This window comes from Tachypleus tridentatus, unplaced genomic scaffold (genome assembly GCF_004210375.1).
Source record: "Tachypleus tridentatus isolate NWPU-2018 unplaced genomic scaffold, ASM421037v1 Hic_cluster_2, whole genome shotgun sequence".
Lineage (NCBI taxonomy): Eukaryota > Metazoa > Arthropoda > Merostomata > Xiphosura > Limulidae > Tachypleus > Tachypleus tridentatus.
In genome coordinates, this window is record NW_027467782.1 from 20,019,061 (window position 1) to 20,039,468 (window position 20,408).

The 20,408-nt window shown below is 34.5% G+C and overlaps 2 long non-coding RNA genes across 2 annotated transcripts; one reads left to right on the plus strand and one right to left on the minus strand.

Annotated features, from left to right (window-relative positions):
- On the minus strand, nt 1–19,624 carry LOC143242609 (uncharacterized). The gene is made up of 3 exons (XR_013022991.1): nt 19,507–19,624; nt 18,341–18,379; nt 1–341 (listed from the first exon to the last, which is right to left on the minus strand). It is a non-coding gene; the product is annotated as an uncharacterized LOC143242609 (long non-coding RNA).
- LOC143242610 (uncharacterized) lies at nt 12,317–19,469 on the plus strand. The gene is made up of 2 exons (XR_013022992.1): nt 12,317–12,803; nt 17,221–19,469. It is a non-coding gene; the product is annotated as an uncharacterized LOC143242610 (long non-coding RNA).
- Nucleotides 19,625–20,408: the final 784 nt, after the last annotated feature.

The following is a 20,408-nucleotide window of genomic DNA, read 5'->3' on the forward strand; positions in this document are numbered from 1 at the left end:
GAGTTGGCGGTGGGTGGTGATGACTAGTTGTTTTCCCTCTAGTCTTACACTACTAAATTAGAGACGGCTAGCGCAGATAGCCCTTGAGTAGCTTTGTGCGAAATTCACAAATCAAACGATCCAGGGTTATACCAACCAACATGTAAGTAAACGAAACTAAAGTACTCTGAATGAACAGCAAAAGAATCTCCGTTCTACCCGTAACTTTCCATATTATCTGTGACGTCACTGTCACCATGGTAACTAGCAGGTCAGCTACAGAAACGTTGAGAAACAGGGTTCTAGGTTTTGAGCGACGAAGCCGGTGAGAGATACGAAGTTTCCAACAAACCAAAACGTTTCTGGAAAAATAAAATGATTATCGTTACTGTAACGCAACAATAACAACACGAATCGTTCGATAATAATCAAATCAAGAAACGTCCTTAATATTATCAATGTACGTTAAGTTAGAATCGGTCAGTTTAAGATGAGAAAGATTCGCCATGATGTACAACACACTGACAGCTTCGCACTTACCGGTAACACTACGTCACTAACAACATTTTTCGTTGCTTAACGAAACGTTCTTATGGCAACCTCACCGTCTTTTCAGGTTTGTCTTGGCGCCCCATGCACTTTAGGTTAAGAAAATAAATATAATTTAACGATAAATAAATTCTCAACTCAAGAATGGAATTTTGGGATTGATACAGTGACGACGAAACCATAAAGTCTCTTACTATGTTACAGTTCAAATAAAGTTTTAAGACATTTTCACCCGTTAACGTTGGGTTGATAAAATAATAAAACTGTATCATTTTAGTTCTAGTGTTGTTGTGGTAGTGCATTTATCTGAACAACTGGATTTAAAAATTCACCTAATATATAATATTCTGAAAAAAAAAAGAAACCATAGAGAGAATATATTATTGTATATATTAAGAAATATAAATAAAGTTTTAAATAATGGAAAATATTTAAAATAAAAGTAAGAAACTAAAGGTTATTAAACAAACAACAAACCCGATTTCTATATAGAGAAACTTCTGAATAAATTACCTATATATTATGCTTCTTGAAGAATAGTTAAAATTGTTTAAGTCTCGTAAAAATATCTCCACTAACGCAGCGTTATGCCAAAAGACTTATAACGCTGGAATCCTGGTTTCGATACTCGTGGTGGGCAGAGCACTAATAGCCCATTGTGTAGCTTTCTGTGTATTTACAAACAAACAAACATGTCTTGTAAAAGATGTCGAAAATATAATTTGCCTCCTTTAGCCAATCAAAATATCTGTCGTAATATCAAGAAATATAATTTGCTTCCTTTAGCCAATAAAATATTTGTCGTAATATTAAGAAATATAATGCGTCTCTTTTGCCAATCAAAATATGTGTTGTAATAAACTATTTAATTCTATGTTGTACTTCATCTCACAAGTCACAATGGTAGTAACTTAAACAATTATTCAGCGCTGTTGTAATTTTTATAAGCTAATTTCATCAAGTATTCATATCAATCAATTAATTACATGTTTATATATTTAGCACTATGTAAATTAAATAAACATACATATCACATTACAAAGTGTACCGATTTATTGTACCAATTGAGCTTTTCACCTAGCTGAGTTTTGGCAACAATTTGAACCGATCACGAACTAAATTAACATATAACATTGATAAATACATGCTTTACAGAATTATACAATAGTAACAACTCCGATTTCACAATATTTTACTTTTACAAACTTGCTGTAATGCTTTTGAAAAGTTCCAGACTTTTTAAAATATGAATTAAAGAGGCTGTTACATTGAATATTATAAATATATTTTGTTACAACTTGTTCAACACACGTGTCTAAACGTCACTAAAACACGGAACAGAAATACGTTTTGGTTTTATATATGGTAATATTAATACAGAAGCATACACACACACACACATATATATGTATTTACATTTATACAGCTTGATGTCTAAAATATGTCGAAAACAAGTCACAGATACGATTAGACAATATGTCAATTACAATACATAACCAATAAACAGTTTGAAGCTAATGATAGTAAAGCGGTCAATACAATAATAGAAATTACACTGTGAAGAGCTTACGGAGACTTTAGACATATCAGTGACAAAATCCTGGAAACCATTATGGAAGATACAGCAAATAGAAACTACGTTTGAAATCCCCGATTTTCTGTCATTTCTGATAACAAAAGTATACGGTTTAGCGAGTCAGGATTATATTGGTAGCTGAAAGCTTTTAATGGGCGTAAAATAATCAGACTAGCTTGTCGAAGTAACGTTATGAAATCGAACAAAGTAGGTTGTTACTGAAAAGTAAAGTGTATATCGATTAGCCAAAATACGTTATTCGACATATAATGAAAACAGTACATTATTCAATGTGTAAAACACATATAATTAAATGGTACGGGAAGAAGTGCCCTTAGCAGAATTCCAAGAATCAAGAAGTCTCCTAAACAGTATTCCAGAAATGTAAAAGTATCTTAAATAGTATTCCAAGAGTAAAGTATCTTAAATAGTATTCCAAGAGTAAAGTACCTTAAATAGTATTCCACGAAGTCTGAAGTTGATCACCTGGAACATTATGATGAAACATTACAAAATGAAACAGTTCGTTATACCAGGTCCGGCATGGCCAAGCGTGTTAAGTCGTTCGACTCATAAACTGAGAATGGCGCGTTCGAATCCCAGTCGCACCAAACATGCTCACCCTTTCAGCCGTGGGGCGTTATAATGTGACGGTCAATCCCACTATTAGTTGGTAAAAGAGTAGCCCAAGAGTTGGCAGCGGTGGGTAGTGTTAACTACCTGCCTTCCCTCTGGTCTTACACTGTTAAATTAGGGGCGGCTGGTGCAGATAGCCCTCGCGTAACTTTGTGCGAAATTCAAAACAAACAAACGAATCATTATACTAATTTTTTAAAAAATGGATATTGTTTGGTTAACAATAAACTTTCGATTAGTTGATTAAACCATTGATTCAAATTTTTTTATTGGTCATAAAATGTCAAATAAATTCCCCATATTTACTGAACTGTTTATTAAACATTAAACTTTTATTAAAGGATATTGACATCATATCTTGTTTAAAGGTGAATTTTACAGAAAAAGAAAACTTTGCTGTGAAAAGAACTACTCGTACTGATTAATTTTGCAGGTTTACATTTTTATAAAAATATGTGCTAATAAATGAAACGTAGAACTTGGTGCAGAATGTGCCCTTTCTGAGTGGCAATCCGAACGTTTTAGTTTTACGTTTGCAGCTGGGAAAGGTACTGTGACGTAATAGTTGCCAAACAAACCGCCAACGCCAGCGCATTGAATGTAAATAAACATGGCCAATGCATGGAGAGAAACAGAGGCGGAGTCTGTTTTGACTTTGTGTTCTGAACAATGTCGAGTAGCGCTATATCAATTTCAACCTACTCTGAATGAATCTAGTACAGTTACTTTTGACACAGATCTGACAAGTTCTAGTTATGAGGACAGTTCCACGAACGAAAGTGGCGGAACTGTGAGTGATACTGATAGCATCCAGGCCGGTTGCGAGTCGGTCATACAGCCAGTGGAAGAATGGTAAGCCTTAGTCATGACAATAAATATGGTCTGTATTATTTTACGTGCAATTTTAAGCATCTCGAAACCTGTCTGGTGTTTATAAATTATTGGTATCACAGACTGGGTTTTATTTGTTTATACTTTGCCGACTATGGTAACTAATACTCGGCCCTTCCACAATCATTGTACCGGGTATTTATGACTCGTAACAAAATGAATTTCAATTATACGTCATAATTCTGTTTATAAAATTAAACTTGATGTAGCAGGCTGATTAGTTAATTTAATATTTACCATAAATGTATAATTTATACGACATATTCCTTTTCTACAACCATAAGCAACGCAGTAAACCATGTTATCTTAAAACAAACATAAAGTAGCAATATCAAGACAAAAAATTGTATAACAAGGTATGTAATCCGAAAAAAACACCGATAGATTTATATAAAACACCACCACTGAAACGAACAAAATGATCGGCGCGCAACGAAGCGTGTTTGGCAACTATTACGTCATAGTTGTAAAACGTCACGGAAACAGCCAAACGACCGAGAGAAACTTGTGTTCGAGGATCGCATATTTTGTTTCATTTATTACTCAAAAACTAAAGTGTTTATAAATATGGCAACCACACAGGAATTTTACCTAACAAAAGTACAGTTCCTAAGGTAATTATTAAATTTGTTGAAAATTCACCATAAATGTACAAGACTTACGTAACTGTTACCTGCTAATAATAAAATGATTCAAAACCAATAAGTTATTGTAAGCTGTTGCCTGCAAAAAATAAAAATGATTCACAACAAATCAGTTATTGTAAGCTGCTGCCTTCTAACAATAAAACTGAATCACAACCAATCAGTTATTGTAAGCTGTTGCTTAATAACAATAAAACTTATTCACAACAAATCAGTTATTGTAAGCTACTGCCTACTAACAATAAAACTGATTCACACCAAATCATTTATTGTAAGCTGTTACTTGCAAAGAATAAAAATGATTCACAGCCAATCAGTTATTGTAAGCTGCTGCCCACTAACAATAAAACTGATTCACAACAAATCAATTATTGTAAGCTGCATCCTACTAACAATAAAATCATTTATAACTATTGAACTTTGTCCTGTATCAGAAGAAATAAATATAATAGTCATTCAACAAAGTGTGGCAAAAAGTTACTGTTTTATAAATAGTATGTACCTCAAGTTGTACTATGGGCATTTATTAAGAAGCAGAAAACAGACTTAAAAGACAAACAACAGGCCAGTATTCAATTAGAAGAGTCGCAAAGGAAGACCAAAGGATATCTTTGTAGAACAACATTATAAAAGTAAAGATCTGGACAAAACAAAGGCCTAACATAGCGGAGAGCCTTCACAGCTGTCCGTGGATTATTTGAAACAAAATAAGAGAGGATTTATTAACCAAGCCTTTAAATAACAAAATACAAACAGAAGAACCAGCAGTTATGTTGTAGGAGTCCGCAGTAAAATGTTTATTACATTTGCTGAGACATAGGAACGAATTTTTCAGTTTGCTTCTTCATATGTTAGAGTGAACAGATGACAGAATTGGAAAAAGTCACATTTCTGAGGCCATAGTGGAATTTACTATATGAGCCTTTTACATATTTGGTATAGAGGCTCATTACGTCCATGAGGAGATAGACATAAACATTCAATTTTGGGTTTTATGAGCGTTTCTCACCCATTTTCTCTTACCACTATCTCACCTCACGTGGACGCATCTTTATGAAATTTGGTATGGAAGTTCACTGGATTTATGGGAAAATACACATAAATTTTATTTTTTACGTTTTCCAGTTTTATTGGGCAGTTTTACGTTTTTTTTTACCAATACTCTCCTCCTCTAGTGGATCTTCACCAAATGTGACATGAATGTTTGTTGTGTCCACGGTGAAATGCGTGCAAACTTATGGTTTCACATGTTATGTTTTGCAGTTTTTAGGCGTTTCTAAGTTTTGTTTACAATTACATATAAGGGAAGCAACTTTCGATCTCCTAAGTAACTTTCAATTAGATAATGAACTTATGTAACTTCTGTCCAGAAAACGAGTACTCAATTGGTTCCATAAATGTGTTTCGTTTCAACTGTATAACACAAGTGTAAGCTTTGAGATTTACCGTTGATTGTATTTGTTAAATAATGCCCTTTGATCTAATTTTCAAAATTCCGGTAAAAATGCCCCAATGCTTAATCATTTTTAAAATGTATAAAATGCTTACCCTCCATTAGTACAGCGGCAAGTCTACGGATTTACAATGCTAAAATTAGGGGTTCGATTCCCCTCAATAAACACAGTAGATAGCCCGATGTGGCTTTGCTATAAGAAAACACACACACATAAAATACTTTGTCAAAATTTAAATGAAATATAGAGTCTTAGCCGCTAAGTAAAGGTTGGTATTGAAGATATGATCACTGGGAGGGACTTCCCCATAAAGCGGGCAAAAAGATCTGAAGAAGATCAGTGAGCGACACACTTAACTTTTAACCTAACATAAAGAAGTTTTACTCAGGTTGTCATAGTGATGCAACTAAACTATTCTTCATGTTAAAATAACAGTCAAGAACGTGTCCACGTTCTTGCAACAAAACAGCCCATGTTTTCATATATATCACATTTAAACAACAAGAAAACGTGATAAATGGAAAACAAATTACCGAGGAAAAGTCTCGGTTGTTCTGTGGCTTCCTACAAATATAACATTGTACAAGAGCTATTAAATACAGGGGTTTCTTTTATTTAACATAAATCTTACACTAAGTGTTTTAAACAATATTCCGATTATATATGTATATATCATACACTGTTTTAAAATACAATATAATATTTTTACCAGCCCGTATAGAAGACACCAATAAAATCGCGGAGAAAAATCTGTATATACGATACAGGAATGCCCTTCTTTCTCATCGATTGTTTGTTTTCAAATTTCGTGCAAAGCTACACGAGGGCTATCTGCGTCAGCTGTCCCTAATGTAGCAGTGTAAGATTTAGAGGGAAAGAAGCTAGTTACCACCACCCACTCTTGCGTTACTTTTTTATCCACAAATCGTCGAATTGACCGTAATATTATAACACTCCCACGACTGAAAGGGCGAGCATGTTCGGTGTGACGAGGATTGGAACTCGCTACCCTCAGATTACGAGTCGAGTGTCTTTACCACCTGGACATGCCGGTACTGGTTTTCTCATCGAATGAGTGTATACTGTTTGAATTAGATATAGTAATTTTATTATCGAGATCTGATTTGTCTAGAACGACAACAGAAGAAAACTAACAAACATCTAAATCTATTTTTTTATCCCTATATTGATAGTGTTGTTCAACGTGTAACCTTATTAAACACAAAACACTATAACACAGACTACGAGTCAAAACCGGGAAGCAGTACAGATTTGTAAATAAAAATAATTTACGATTTTGACTGATTTAACAAAATATACCCAGAGTTGTGATACTTTTGTACCGGCCTGGCATGGCCAGGTCGGTTAAAGCGTTCTACTCCTCATCTTAGGGTCGAGGGTTCGAATCCCCTCACACCAAACATGCTCGCCCTTTCAGTCGTGGCAGTGTTATAATCTGACGGTTAATACCACTATTTGTATTGGTAAAAGAGTAGCTCAAGAGTTGGCAATGGGTGATAATGATAGTCGCTTTCTCTCTAGTCTTTCACTGCTAAATTAGGGACTAGTAACGCGTGAAGTTAAAATCAAACTTATGTTCTACAACTTAATGACACTCGATTAGGTTTGAAGGCTGTTAATGCTTGAAAACTGTATTTCAATACCTGTGATGGGCACGGCCCAGATATCCGTTATTTACACTGCTTCCCCAACGGCACAGCGGTATGTCTGCGTACTCCCACCGCTAAAACTGGGTTTCAATACCCGTGGTGAATAAGCACAGATAGCCCATTGTGTAGCTTTGTGTTTAATCACTAACACGCAAAACACTTAGAATGAAATTATTTACTTAGTTTGTAAAACACTATAGCTAAGTTTCTTATTATTCAAACTAGTAAAAGAAGCGAATTACTTTAAGATGAACCAACAAAACAAAGCGTATAACATTTATCAATACAAATTCATACTACAGGGTGAATTTAAAGAAACCATTATTGGAAATGATTATATCTTAAATAAGTAATACTTGTTCTAGGGGAATTATGCTTCACCAGATAAGAATATTGATATTTATTTGTACAGGTACAAGATGACTCAAAAACTGTCTTAGTAAGTGTTTAATATAACTTCTGTTATTCTTTATCAGAATATGAAACCTAACCCTAAATTAAGACACTGCAAGTATTATCTATCCTGGACAATTTTCATTGATATCCTGAATAACGTTGATTCATCCTTAAAATTCCCTGGCCAGTATTCGTTGATCCTCACAATACCCCATAATAAAATAATGCCAGTCTGTTAGAGAAGCTCCCTCCCCTCTCAGTGGCATAGCGGTATGTCTTCGGACTCACATGGCGAGAATCCGTGTTTTGATATCCTTGTTGGGCAGAGCACAGATAGTCCATTTGTTTAGCTGTGGACGTAATTACAAACTGTTGGAAAAGCGATATAAGTATACAATGTAATGTGGTTTTGAAGGACGCTGTGATATGTACGAGCTTTCGTGATATGCCCCGCATGGTCAGATGGTTAGGGCGTTCGACTCGTAATCTGAGAGTCACGAGTTCGAATCACCGTCACACCAACATACTTGCTCTTTCAGCAGCAGAGGCGTTATAATATTACGGTCAATCCCACTTTTCGTTGGTAAAGAGTAGCCCAAGAGTCGACGGTGGGTGGTGATGGCTAGCTGCCTTCCCTCTAGTTTTATACTGCTAAATTAGGGACGGTTAATGCAGTTAGCACTCATGTAGCTTTGCGCGAAATTAAAAGAAACAAACCAACTTTTCATGACTAAAGCTTTTTTTTTTTTTTCAATATGCCTCTGGTAAAACTGAGTTGTTTTAGGGAAAAGTAACTTTTCAGAAACGAGCAGTGTACTCATTGTATTCACACTGCACGAAGAAAGTTTCCCGAAATTACATATTGGATCAACATTTAGCAATAACGTTTTAAAGAAGACCTAACGCTAACTTCGGTTCACTTACTGGCAAATAAAATGGTTTCTGGGGCGTATATGTGCGCGAGATCATAACAAAAATACTTTTAATTCGTTGATATACATTTAAGATATGCTACAGTTAGCTTAAGTTATTTCTGATGATCCTAGGCTTAGGAGAACATGGAATTTGTTAAGTGTAAGTGATAGAAGACCCTAGAGATACAAGTCGACACTGAATCAACCGAGTCACTGATTGAACAGTGATCCGAGTATAGCAGAGAAGGGTAGAACTTATTTCTTTCCTAACCAGATTTGAGATTCACAAACAGCGTTCGAAATCTAGATGTTTGGTTATCTCTTTGTTTGTCAGATTAAAACAATAACTATCGTTCGTGTAAAGTTGAAACTCGCATGATTAAAGGAAATATTTCCCAGAATAGAGGAAGCGTTGTCAGTTCATATATACACTCAATCATAAGTTGGATACAACTAGTATGGCTATTAAAATAGAAAACTTTAGATACACATCGGGAATTGGCTATTAGGCAACGATGAAGTTCGCTCTTCACAAATATGCTTCTGATACACAAATCACTTTTGTACATGCTTAAATACACAGTCGTTTTCTTATAGTGAGAGAAATTGTTGACGAAACTGGATTCGTGTTTATAATTTCATCGTGTGAAAATCTTATTTTGAGATTGGAATAAACTTGAAGGTGTGGTTAGTTTTATCATCATAAACTCTTTGCTTGATTTTGAGTTTACGTAAATTACCGTTTTATGGAACGTGTTGTTTGTGGACAGTTAAAAAAATGTTTTAAATTTGATCAAACAAAATAATAAATTTGTAAGAATACCCAAGTCTGGCGTAGCCTATATGGTGTTAGACTGCAGACCGATGACCGATCCGTGATATAAGACATGATGCCTGTAAACACGCTCAACATTTTCAGCTGTGGATGTATCATACAGTTAACAGTAACTTCCGTTATTCAGTACAAAGAACTGAACAAAGCCCTTGTGGCGGCGGTTGTTGTAGATTTCTCGTTATTTGAAAATTAGTGACATAGTTTCTGACCTGGTCATCTAGTCCATCTACTCACGAGGTAGGTATCTGACGTGAATACTTTCAAGAACTAAAGCTTCAGTACACGTTTTAAGGAATACTGACTTATTTCATTAATATGGAGAGAGACGAAATCAGTCATACATTTCACAACTTTAAGAAACATGGACCATCGATTTTATTCAGGAACCAGAAAGAGTTCCAATAACTTTGGTGTTTCTATTCCAATAAAATCAAAGTTTGTACAGGTAGTAGGGACATAAACAGAGAGGAAAACATCTATGACTGTTAACCTCACATCATACCAGAGGTTGTCTTCTTTTAGTTCCTGATATATAGGATACAAATAACTTTTAATCTTCTTTATGAAGGCTACCTTCTGCTGAATGTCATCTGTTATGTTGTACATCTATGTAAGCTGAATACGTTCACCAACAGCTCAAAGAGCCATCTGTGGGACCACAAATGACCTATCCGGTTTCATTGAGTATTTCACTTGCATGGTTTCGAAACACAATACTGATAAGACCCAGGAAATTGTCAACTAGAACAGTAAGACAAACAGTCAACCTTTTCTTATTGCTGTCTACGGAATTTTTTATCGCTGATATCTATATATCTATGTGTGTGTGGCTTATTGTGTTACCAACAGTTACAGGCGATCCCACTTGATTATAGAAGTACATTATGCAAATATAATAATAAGTTGGAAAACAACGGTTTATGATCATAATGAAGCGGTTTATTTTGGTGAATTATACGACACGTTTCGACAGAACACTGGTTTGTTTTCTTTAGGGAAGATCTGTAGGATTCTAGCGCATTATAAGTCTATATACAGTAGTCACTGTTCAGTTTTCTCTGTTAATAAATATATAAATGTACAGTGACTCTCCGAACACCCTGTAGTATAAAATATTAATATCAATAAGTTGCACGTGTTCTTAATATACTAACAACTTCAAGTTGAAAAATGCCACGGATCATATCCTAAGAAGACAAACCAAAGTTGTGTAAAACGTTTAGTATATTTTCTAAAATATGTATCAACTAATGGTTCTTATAAATCGTTTTGCCAACTTATTACTAGGCCCGGCATGGCCAGGTGGTTAAAGCACTCGACTCGTAATCTGAAGATCGCGAGAATCCCCGTCACTCTAAACATGCTCGTCCTTTCAGCCGTGGGGACGTTATAATGGTACGGTCAATCTCACTTTTAAATGCCCCCCGCTAGTACAGCGGTAAGTTTACGAATTTACAATGCTGAAATCAGGGTTCGATTTCCCTCGGTGGGGTCAGCAGATAGTCTGTTGTGGCTTTGTTATAAGAAAACACACACTTATTACTATAAGCTATCTTTTACTACCCAAATTAAAACATTTGTTTGAAAATACATTAAAACTGAAATCGAAATGAAATTGTAGTGAAATTTTATTTAACATTAAGACCAAATTCGCAGGCCTACGTAAGGCTTTTGGAGAAAAAAAGATTAAGCCAGATCCACGACGACTGCAGTATGTTAAATACATGTACATGTAATTTTCTGTTTTTTTATTAACTGTAGCTCTAAAATTATCGTTTCATTATTGTACATAAATCTGAATTCCGAGATTGATTCTGACTTCTATTCTATTGTTTATGTTATTATGCCTTAAAGAGATAATTAGCATATTAATCATTTTGACATTATCTTTGTAATCCCTTTAATAATTAGATATCTTAATAGTTCCTATATTAAGCGTACATATCGGGTGCATGAAATATATTCAAATTAAACTCATAAGCTACGGCTTCTAGATACACCAGAATCCCATTAACCTTATAAGTTATGGCTTCTAGATACACCAGAATCCCATTAACCTTATAAGTTATGGCTTCTAGATACACCAGAATCCCATTAACCTCATAAGTTATGGCTTCTAGATACACCAGAATCCCATTAACCTGATAAGTTATGACTTCTAGATACACCAGAATCACACAACTCAATACTATCAGCAACTTAAACCTCTCTAACCATTTTCTTAATCGTATGTGTTTTGTACGTCACACCTGACTTATTGGATAGTATAAATTGTTCAGATAACAAGAGTCTATTAATTATGAAAATTTGAAGAAAATTAAAACAATCACTTATCATAAATAGTAAAATTTAAACTATTTATAGATAGTATTGGTATGCTCATTGTTTTAGTTTATTTATATATATATTTACTTTGGAGAAGTAAACGTCTTGTTATCTCGCCACACAGAATTTTGAAAATCACCGAAAAAAAAAAAAAAAAAGAAAACGGGTTCACGTTTCATGTTTTAATTAAACTGACGTTTCATGTTTTTCATTGAACTGACGTTTCATGTTTTTCATTAAACTGACGTTTCATGTTTTCATTGAACTGACGTTTCATGTTTTCATTAAATTTGTGGCTAATTTTCTTGAAGAATAAAAGAAGTGATTAACAATATCAAATAAATTTATGGTATCTAAGAAACGTTCTAGAACATAAATAACACATATGGTTATTCACAAGTAACGCCCTACAGGGTATACGTAATGAACAAACTGTAGCACCTTAAATGTGTCACGTCTCACCCACCTATCGAAAAGCACGGAACTAACCAGGCCATCTGTGATGCCATAACTCATCACTTAATGTGTACTTCCACAGTAGGTGGGGGGAGTTTTGAATATGTTTCTATTACATTTTTTTTTCATACAGGCAGAAAAGCTCAGCATCTAAGGTAAGAAATTTTCAGACTTAAGAGGAGCACTTAATGAAGCACTTAATGACCGGAATACGAGTGTCATCCTGTATTCATGAAAAAACAACAGAGATGCACAGCTACATCTCTGAAAATGACAGACGCGTCTTTTCTGAGAGTTTTAACTTCATAAAACATTTACAGCTCTGGTCAGTTTTGTCAAGAGCATTTAGAGACCCACCCGGGAAATTTCTCCAACCTTCCCGACCTTCTGGTTGATCTGGCTCTAGCAAGAGCCTTCGAACTTTGTAGCTTTCACTGAGGAAAAATTACAAATTTGGTGCCATAAAATGAAGTGCCTGGTAAGAACATTTCACTAAAAATTTTAAAATATTGCAGACGTATAGAAATATAAATTTATAATATGAACTGCTTACTTAGCGCTATTATATCCAACACTACTATTATACTGAACAGGAACCATAACGTTCTACTAGAATTGTTAGGTTTCAGTTTTGGTTTTGCTCGTTCATTTTAAACACATCCTCTAAATATTCCAAGTTTTATTCACTTTAACTGTCAACATTACAAAGAGTCTTACAGAGAGATTCATAATAACCTATACGATGTTTCGTTGTTTATCTGTATCTTTAGAGAACTGTTACAACAGTCAGTCGTTGTTGTAGTTCAGTGTTTATCTGTATCTTTAGAGAAGTGTTACAACAGTCAGTCATTGTTGTAGTTCAGTCTCTAGAGAAGTGTTTCAGTCGTTGTTGTAGTTATGTTTATCAACATCTTTAGAGAAGTGTTACAACATTCAGTCGTTGTTGCAGTTCAATGTTTATCTCTATATTTAGAGAAGTGTTGCAACAGTCAGTCATTGTCCGTAGTTCAATGTTTATCTATATATTTACAGAATTATTGGTACATTTAGTAAATATATAGAAAACACACACCATCAACGTAAAGATACGTAAAGTTAAAATTATCCGAGTAAAACCACATTATGGTAACGCTTGTAATTTGTAAATATTAGTTAAACTAAATTATCAGTTTTCAAACATTGTGTTATTATAATTATCAGTTCATGTTAGTGACTGTCTTGTCTTTTCCAAAGTTCAAGGGATTTTCTATACCCTGAACAATGAGTATTTTACGTTGTTCTTGTTGTTTCCAATTTAGCGGGCCCGGCGTGACCCAGCGTGTTAAGTCGTGCGACTCGTAATCTGAGGGCGGCGGGTTCGCATCCCCGTAGCGCCAAATATGCTCCATTTTTCAGCCGTGGAGGCGTTATAATGTGACGGTCAATCCCACTACTCGTTGGTAAAAGAGTTAGCAGTGGGTGGTTATGACTAGCTGCCTTCCCTCTGGTCTTACACTGCTAAATTATGGACGGCTAGCACAGATAACCTATGTGTTGCTTTGTGCGAAATTAAAAAAACAAACAAACCAATTTAGCACAAAGCTACACAATAGGCTATCTTTGATCTGCCCACCACTGGTATCGAAACCCGGTTTGTAGCGTTGTAAGTCCGTACACATACCACTGGGGCAGTACTTTACGTCTTTACATCCACTGACCTTAATAATATTGTTAACACCTGCCCCACGAACCAGCACAGAATCTAATATGGAGTCTCTTCATAAACCGATCATGTCAGATTATTTCGATAGATCTTAATGAATGAGGCTCGGAGAAACTTCTAAAACAACCAAAAGCAAAAACATAAAAATATGAATTATGAAATGTATATGAATTATGCAATAGTGGTACCACGCTGTGTGTTATACTATAATTTGTATATTTATTCTTTATTGGTGAAAGAACATTTTTTAATTTGATAATCGCTAGGAAAATCATTGTATCTATTAACGCATTGTGCCACCTGCTGCTATTTCAAGACAACACTTTTGGGGCTTCACTGTGGTGTTAGTTTCACAAAGTATTAAAACTAAGGACTTTGTATATATGATTCCAATCCATCTTTTAACAGGTAACGATACTGGTGTGCCCACTTTTATGTATCGCTGTCAATGCAGCAATCAATTAATAAATCTTTGATTGGTCAGTTGTATCGAATCGATTAGAATAGCTTTGAATAATTTCTCCATCTCATCTGGACCCACAGTTTAGCTTAATGGGTAGGCTTAACTCATGAGATTCACAACACCATCTAGAACATTTCAACCATGTTTTGTTTTCCCCTTTCAAGTTAACATTTCCATGTAAACATTGATAGTCTCGAGTATAGGTCATGGGTTTGATGTAATAACTTCGACTTCGAAGGAAATACCAAATGTCTTCTCTTTTATATCTAATCAGAACAATCCAAACCTTTCTGGAATGACTGTTTTTTATATCCACGTTATGATTTCAGGTTCGATCGTTATCAGATGTTACAATACAGTGATGTCTTGTCTTTTATATCTCATCAGAACAACCCAAACTAAACACGAGATGGCAATATTTGAGTGACTTTCACACTTTGGATCGAGAAATCCGCTTTCTACTAAGTCAAAGGCCCAGAATGGTTCAGGTACTCGACTCGTAATCTGAGGGTCGCGGGTTCGAATCCCCGTCATACCAAACATACTCACCCTTCAAACGTGGGGGCATTATAATGTGACGGTCAATACACTATTTGTTGTTAAAAGGGTAGCTCGAGAGTTTGCTGTGGGTGGAGATAACTAACTGTTTTCCTCTAGTCTTATACTGCTATATTAGGGACGGCTAGCGCAGATAGCCCTCGTGTTATTTCGCGCGAAATTCAAAAACAAACAAACAAAGTAAATGAAGTATCAGTTTCATCTGATATTAGAAGTTTTTTTTCAATTCTTCTCACATCAACATGAGAAAAAATTCATCAGCTCAGCAACGATGGATATATTTAATGTTGTTGTTTTTTCATATTAACGTCAGCGTAAGAAATAGGAGAAATTAATATTTTGTGGGGAAATATAAGTACTTGTAATTTTTATTTGTTTATAATACATTTTACCCTGCCTGCGCGGTACACACAAGAAAACTGGTTGTTGTACCTAATAAAATCTTATCTGCGCTTCTACTGTACAGTTTCAGTTATAATCGGATTACGAATTTCATTTTTTTTGTTGCTCTACGTTTGTTCTACCTCACTAGATTAATTCGGATACGATCCAATTTTTTCTTGGGATGTACTTGTAGAGGGATGGGTGTGGGGGGAACAGAGTGATTAGTTAGTGTCTCAGGCAACATAAGAAACAACACGAAATAGCTGGAGATAAAGAGAAAGAACGACCCAAGATGGCTGCCACCTGTAAAGTATCCTCTGTCTGATCAATACGACAACGTTACACTCAGATCAGTAGAATGTTCTTGAATGTTTCTACTCATAACAAGAGAAATCTAACATTTAAGTACCGTCATATGCTCTCACTCGACCCATATGAGGTTTATAAGGTTAAAATTATAGTTCCAGTCCCCTCGATGAACACAGAATAGATAGCCTATTGTATAGCTCTGCAATTACCAAGAAATCACTACAATAGTAACAATAATAATACCACTATAATATATTCACGTGTTAACATGAATTTCTGGGTTACAGATTTCTCGTTTTAGTTGGTGCGACCTCTACGCCAAAGTATTTTTTATTGTATTGTTGATATGCGTCTCAGAATAAAGGTCTTGGAGCCTAGTTGTAGTTAGGAGTGAATCATCACAATGGACAATATGCCAAGAGTTACTTTAGTGCCAGAAAAATATCCATAAACATCAGTATATATAAACTATTTTAAACAATCGTATTGTTGAGAACTCAGATTTTGAACGAATTCCCTCAGCTTCAAGTAGGTGGCGCCAGTAAACACATCACGAAGCTTTTCTGTGGGGTAGGTGTATATATATCAGGCTTAGAAGGTGCGAGAAAGACTGTCGAATTGAGAATAACTTTGCACAAACGTCATTACAAGGGTAGGAAATCTGGTGTTCTGTGTCCACCACAACAGGTGATACACGAGTGAGGTTTATTATCAGGTTTATTAATCTCATGGCCTGGCCTGGCATAAATTTTAAAACAAATGATCTTCTTAAATGTTAAGTAACTCCCCTAGTGGCTGTAAGGGTTAGTATATTTGGTGCGACGGGGGATTTGAACCCGTGGTTTACGAGTCGAACGTCTTAACCCACCTGACCATGCCGGACCTTATAGAGATTTTCTTTCAACTAAAGTAAGTTGATATAAGCCAGTAAGTTTCGTTTGAAAACATTTAGTTAAGTATAATGGTGAAAGTGGAAGAAAGTTTCTTATTCCTGTCATGAATTTGTACTTCGTGTTTTATAACTAATTTATGACTCCACTGTTATCATGCAATACACTCCAGTACATGTAAAATGACTCTTTGACATCACATTTGTTTGGAACGAAAATTCACAAGTTGCTACTTGTGGCATAGTTTATCAGGTTACGGAAGATATTTCTTAGCATAACAATGATTTTGAAGCAAAATGACCACTTACTAGACTTGTTCATTGAGGAAACCAGTCTTCCCAGTAGCACGGTGGTATGTCTCAGGACTTACAATGCTTGAAAACAAGTTTAGATACTTAATGTAGGCTAAACACAAATAGCCCCTTTCCGTAGCTTCTCAGTCAATAAGAAGAACAAATTGAATTGTTTCCCCTCTAGTGGCAGTTAACGAAAGTACTAAAATACCAATTTCAACAAGAATAAATTTTATCGTACTTTTAACACATGAGTCTAATAAATAAAATACACGTTTTTTTTTTTCTACTTTTAGAATATTTGGAAACCAGCGAAGGTGGAATGGTTTCTCCTGGACGGTATAAATACCCCGGAGCGATGAACGAACGTTAAGGGGACATTTCGAGAACCCACGCTCTCCACCTTCACCCCAAACTCACTGTGTGTGTATACAATTGATGACCACATAGCAATGTCATACAATTAAAAGGAAAGACACTATACAAATCCTAGGCCATAAAGTATAGGACCACGCATACCTACACAGGTGTTGAGTTCGACCCCACTGAAAACGTTAATTAAAAGAACATCTTAATATATGATTTGCTACTAAAGAACACAGTGGTGTTAACTAAATTTATAGGCCAATTCCTGTTTCACAAACCTTTTTAATTGTCTAAAGTTTCAGGTTATTTGATAAAAATCATTTTAGTTGTTTTATTATTTACTTCTTGTTATTAAAGTCAAGTTGTACATAAATTATTTATCTATTGAAAACACTATATGGGTTACATCATACATCTAAACTGCCCTGACATCCAGTGAAATGTGAATTACAGTCAGTAAATAAGAATAGTAATTATTAGAACATGAGCTGTCAAATTATTGTGTGCACATTTGTTATTTATTTTATTTCTACAAATAACATTAATAATATGATAAAAGTATAATGTTATTATATTTTAATTACAATTTAATGTTTATTTGTCTTTCTGAATTATTTACTATAATATATGAAATATGCTATTAAGCGCAATCTACATTACATAAACTAATTGTGTAAAATCTTACTGATTGAAGTATAATATTTATAATTGGTTAAAAATGTAATACTGAAGACATTTTACAATGTTCTTCATTGTGACCAACACTTGTTTTGAAAAGTACAGTTTTCTTTCATTGTTTCATGTTTAACTATATGGTGTAAGGAAGCAACATTGACCACGATATAATATTTCACATTGTTCGTATGTCACTTGAATAAATGATTAGAGAAACATAGTGTTCTAATAAGTAGTTTTAAAATATAAAACACATTATTATACTTGTATTGTGAATTGTTTGTATATTTCTTTTATCAGCCAGTAATTAAAATTCCACTGGCCTTGTTATTTGAACAATAAACAGAGATGCGCGGAACGTGAGAAAAGTATTACCTCTTGTCTATTGTTGACTTTGTTCCTTCGAGGACTAGCCTGCAATGTGAGAAAGACACAGATGAACTGTGCAAAGAGATGGGTCGATATGCAAACAATCAAACGTATTAAAAGATAGAAATAAATACAGTTTCATAATATGTTATTATAAATGGAGCTGAAAGCTCATTCTCAATCCCATATCTAAAGGTTTTCTTGATAATTTGTATGGTAAAACTACTTACACTCATGAAATACTATTCAGTAGTGGTATAGATATGTCTCGTATACAATAATTTTTTAAAGATAAATTTAAGTATGGGATTTGATATAATTAGATTATGAGACATTAAAGTTCTTAATATAATTGTAAAATGATAAAATGGTCCCGGGTGCGTAACAAAAATATTCATCCCTGGATATTAATTACTAAAACAGTGATTTGTTTTGTTGTTGTTTTTTAAATTTTGCGCAAAGCTACATAATGATTATCTGCGCTTGCCGTAGATCAGCGATGTTATCTCTTATGTAACATTTAAGTTATGTCGTAGTAAGTGATGCCATCTCTTGTGTAACATCCAAAGTTATGTCGTAGATAAGTTATGTCATCTCTTGTGTAACATTCAAAGCTACGTCGTAGATAAGTGACGTCATATCTTGTTTAACATTTAAAGTTATGTCGTAGATAAGTAATGTTATCTTTTATGTAACATTTAAAGTTATATGTAATACTTCATATTGTGTAATAACCCTAATGCCTGCTGCTTACATAAGACATATATGGAATAAATTGTTGGAACATTTCCTATAGATAAGCAAGATATAAATGAAAGTACAATGTGTAATGTCGTATTTGTGAAAATATAATATACAAATTTGTTAAAAATATAATATATAATGTCGTTGAAACTTAAAACATGTAAAGTCATTGAAAACATAACGTATTTCTCAGTCTACGAAGTGTATAAACATAGTTTTATGCATATATATGCTTGCTGTCATAGGAGAATATATACCCATTGTTATAATATTTACAAAGTTAAAAATACAAGAGGCTTAGACTGATACAAAAGGTTAATAATTTTCTCGTATCTACCTTTGTTGTAGACACCATAATTTTCCTAATGTTGAATAAAACCTTTAAGGTTTTTTTTCTCCATTGTATTTTAAATTAAAAAATAACTTACCTTATAAGGATCGAAACGAGAAACAACGTTAGGAGACTCGTGACCGCGAGGAACTGCTCAGAAACTCAAATTCGATCTTATATTTCACCAAGAAGAAAGGTGGGAATACTGAAACCTCGTCCAATCGCAGCCCCTGTTGGCAGCTTTCTAGCATTACAGCAGTGTTGCGGGTGATTGTGAGCATCTTGTGACTCTACCCATCATGGTATCAAATTGTACTAAATCTGCCACTCGTGTGATCGAGTCTTCAGTAGAATGATGGTCATAATTATAATTGTATTCATAAACTCAAATAAATATAAAGAACATCTCATGAATCTATATAATTCTTGTATATCATGGAATTATTTTATTGAATATTTTCGCAGATAGCCCTCTCATAGCTTTGCGTGAACTTCATAACAAACAAATCCTTTGAGATCGTATAGCAGGATCTGACTGTCACTCTTATAATACATCCAAAGTTCAAAAGTGCGGAGCGTGTTTTTTATTTTGATTTTGATAATAACTGAACGTGAGCCACGGAACCTCCAATCTAGCACATTAATCTCAGGTCCAAGCTTGACCCATGAACTTAAGTAAAACACGTGTATTGTAAAGCAGTAACTGCAGAAAGTGGGAACATGTGTCACAGAAGCAATTGCCTTTGTGTGTGTGTGTGTGTGTGAATTTAATGAACATTTAAGTGGAATATGGCGAGTTTTATTCACCAATAGAAGTTGTCAAGGATGATCTATATTTATTTCCTCCTGATAAAGAAACGTGAAAAGAGTCATAGAAAGTTTCACAAGTAAATAACTGGTGAGAAAAAATAATTTCGTGAGTTCACAAGAATCTTTGTTCATAATTACATAAAAATAACACATGGTGGATAAAATGTCGTTCACGATTCGAATTTAGTT